Genomic DNA, 4,551 nt, shown 5'->3' on the forward strand with positions numbered 1-4,551 from the left:
CATAAGGATGTGGGGTTAATGAACTTGTGATATATCTTTGTTTGCCATGAGGTGGTTTTCTGATCTACCAATCTTGCAGTCTCCTCAAGGTATTTGGTCCACTACCACCCATGTTAAATCATCACATTTTGTGGTGAAGTGTAGCCTTGGTTGGGAAAGTGTTGTTGTGTGTTTTTCCCCTTGTTGTTGTGTTTGCATGTGTGTAACCTGTCTAGGGCTTGGTTCTCGAATCTCGGGGGTGGCTTCTAGTAAGCCTAGGCTAGGAGGTGAGCACTCCATGGTCAAAGCCTTATGATTTATTTGCAGGTTGCTTGGAAAGAAAAGAAAAAGACAAGCTAAGAGTTGTTAGATTTATTTGATTGCAGAAAAAGATTACTGAAAAGGATATTTTATATTTTAAGTTGCAACAATTTAAAGGGAAACTATATGTTGTATCTATTTTGAAAGGAATGTACTCATTTATTTAAAGTCCTCATTTAATAGAAATGAGAGATTAGATGGGTATCTCACCCTTTTGTAATTTTGACTATATTGTCTTTTAAATATGCTTTAAATAAATGCATTATTTTTATTAAGCTATCACTACAAAAATGAAATGTTTATCTTTGGATTAAGTCCCTATAGTTAATGAAAATATATTTGTTGCATGCATGTTATTTCTAAAAATAAAAGTTCAGTTTATTTCCTTATGCATATCTCTAAGAATAATTTAAATAATTCTAGATTAATGTAGTTGCTGAATATATTTTATTAAACTCTATCATTTTCCTTTTATTTATCGCAGAAAATAAATCTAAAAATTAACATGTCTATCTCTAAGATTTATTTTAATGATTCCTAGTCTAATATAGTTGTTGTTTAAATTTATTTAATTATGTCATTTTACTTATTTGCAGAAAATAAATCTAAAGTTAATTAGTCTATCTCTAATTCTAGCAACAAGGTATTAAAAAAAATATACATTGATTTAAATCTAAGAATTTTAAATAATCTGTTCAAAGGTTCAAAAATAATATATATATATTTGCATAGTAAATTTGACCCTAGAATTCATATATATATATATATATATATATATATATATATATATATATATATATATATATATATATATATATATATATATATATATTAATGATTCCTAGTCTAATATAGTTGTTGTTTAAATTTATTTAATTATGTCATTTTACTTATTTGCAGAAAATAAATCTAAAGTTAATTAGTCTATCTCTAATTCTAGCAACAAGGTATTAAAAAATATATACATTGATTTAAATCTGAGAATTTTAAATAATCTGTTCAAAGGTTCAAAAATAATATATATATATTTGCATAGTAAATTTGACCCTAGAATTCATATATATATATATATATATATATTTTAATGATTTCTAGTCTAATATAGTTGTTGTTTAAATTTATTTAATTATGTCATTTTACTTATTTGCAGAAAATAAATATAAAGTTAATTAGTCTATCTCTAATTCTAGCAACAAGGTATTAAAAAAAATATACATTGATTTAAATCTGAGAATTTTAAATAATCTGTTCAAAGGTTCAATATATATATATATATATTTGCATAGTAAATTTGACCCTAGAATTCATATATATATATTTATTTTAAATAAATAAGGAAAAAAATAAAATAAAATAAAGAATTTTTAAACTTAAAAAAAAAAAAAACTAAACGAGGGTTTTGAGGCTGAACCCACTGTGTATAAACATAGTGGGCGGTGTGGCTCAGGCCGCCATTGTGGCTACCCATAGTGGTCGGCACGGGGGCTGCCACTGTGGGCAACCACAGTGGTCGGCATGGGGGCCTCCCACTATGGGTGAACACAGTGGAAGGGCACCCGGCCCGCCCACTGTGTTTACCCACAGTGGGCGGTGCTCGGCCGCCACTGTGGGGAAAACACAGTGGCATTCCGGGGATGCCTCGCTCGGTGCTCATACAAACCCTCCACTGCTCTTGCCTCCATGGCCACTGCCTATAGCCACCTCCGCCGCTCTCCCTTGGCCCTGCACAATAAAATAAAACCCTAACCCGATTAAGGTTAGGGTAGGTTTGAAAAATAAAGGAAATATAGGATGAGGAAAAGGAATATAATAATAAGATTAGTAGGAATTCCTTGTTTTATAACTTTTAAGTTTAGAGTTTTTTGTTATTCTATTATTTAGGAAACAAAAGAATTCTATATATATATATATTTACACATGATTATATATATGCATGTAAAGGTCTAATTTTTGGATTATCATTTTATAATGTATTTATATTTTATGTATGTTTTATATAAACATATGGGCATGTAAATATTCGAATATGATGTTTTTATTAAATTTTAAATATCTTTTAGAGTGTAATCTTTTAGGAAATTATAATGACTTTTTAAGTTATTTTGACTATAGGGGTTTATTTAGTCCACCTAAATTTAGGCTATTCCAGACTAAATTTTATAGGGAAATTTACATTATGGATTTAATTTACCCTTTAGTTGAATTAGTTTAACCACATTTTAATTATTGTTAAAATAAAATACAGGCATTAATAATCTAAGTGCTAGGCTAATTTATGTAGTTCCTAAAAGAAATTAATGGTTATTGGAGATTAATATTATCTTTGTCAATTAATTTAGAGAGTTTTGGTTAAATTAATATATTTATTTAAAATTGATGAGATAATAAATAACTCTTTTAGTGTTCTGCATTTAATTTGAATTATTTTCGCCTACTTGAGTTAGTGGCAGAGTTAACTCAAAACATAGTTAAGACAAAACTTGTTAATGTGTTTCATATTTGCAAATTTAATGTTATTAGGTTGTTATTTTAAAAAAAAAAAATTTATCCCATTCGTGCCCAAAAGTTTGGGCATGACAGGCCAATAACCTAGAGTGCATTGCTCATCACAAAAGGAGCCTTACTGACTACATAGAAATCCATACTACAATCCGAAGAAGTGTTGAACTACAAAAGATAACATCTTTTATGCCTGAGTATAGTTCTGGTTAAGCTCAATATCGGAGGACTAAATCATCTTACATAAACCCAATTCGATCTCCAATGATCGACCAAATCCTCTACCTGAATGATATTACATACATTCCTTTACCATGACCTTTAGCATAACCATGATGATCTACAATGAGATCTTACATCTATATATACAAACCCTTGACTATAAACAATTAGATCAGCCACCAGATAATAAACCAATTACATAATTACAAACCATGTCAGCCTTAGACCAAACAAATAATATCCAACACATAAGACATTTTGGAAACACATCGAGAGGTCCAATCCACACGTTACATTAAAGCCGGTCCATAACCTAGATCAACCGGGACCCAGAATATGTCCACACGCTACAACAATGATCTCCATCTACCAAGTATTAAACATGATCATCAACAGCATCCTAAAACTCCACCAAAATCTGCACCAACACCACTTCTGCAATTCATCAAAGATCTTCATCAAAAGCTCTACCGGTGAAACCCTCATCAAAACCAGAAACTGAGCTTCTAAGCAAGCAAGATAGCATCCGATCACTAGACCAAAATCAATTGACTGAATATGAGCATGATTATCATGAACAAGCCAATTCCATAACCAAATAATACCGAAGCCTATAGGATCATGCCGGATCCAAATCAACCAGAAACCACTCAACCTACCAGGACTAGAAGGGTGTCGGTAAAGCATCCAAATAGCTAGTCTTGGCATCAATGACAAAACATCAATGCAACACATAATCAATTCCACCAAATGGCCAACAGTTATACTCATTACAAATTTCAAACCTAAGAATCATGATACACATGCTACACCACAAGCTACTACACAACCTTGAATTCTAGACTTAATCCAGACCCAAACACCATTACCCAAAGAAACAAGTAAGAATAGGACCAAGATACACACTAATACCAACGATCAACACCATATCCAACAACTTGAAAAATATTGATCACCAACACATCTTCTGGAGCAGAAAAAGTTCCAGGAACACACATTCCAAATCACCAATATCAAGAACAATAGAGACATTAATGCCAACCAATATGTTGACATCAATGACAACCGATTAACAACACCATCCCATCCACAACAATCACATCTATAGAAACATGCTCCTTAATTCAACAATGTTACTCTTCCATCCCAATCCAACATTTCTAATTTCAACCCATCCACTGAAGCAATCATTAATAGCCTAACTCAAACTATATCATCCTTGTAACAACAAATAGCTTCCATGAACCAATCCAAGTTTAATGTGCTCACATTTGATGTAGAGAGTCCATTATCTAACGAAATTGTTTGTGTTGTCCCACCTAAACATGTAGAACTCCCTCAATTGGAGCTTTATAATGGAAAAGGTGATCCTTTGACTCATGTGAAAACATTTCAAACTTTGTGTAGTGATTTTGATCATGATAAAAGAATTTTGGCTAAATTGTTTACTAGAACATTTAGAGATAAAGCTTTGCAGTGGTATTGTTTTTTGCCTCCTTGTTCAATTACATAATTTCAACAATTGGCTAA

The sequence above is a fragment of the Cryptomeria japonica genome, chromosome 6 (assembly GCF_030272615.1).
Source record: "Cryptomeria japonica chromosome 6, Sugi_1.0, whole genome shotgun sequence".
Classification (NCBI taxonomy): domain Eukaryota; kingdom Viridiplantae; phylum Streptophyta; class Pinopsida; order Cupressales; family Cupressaceae; genus Cryptomeria; species Cryptomeria japonica.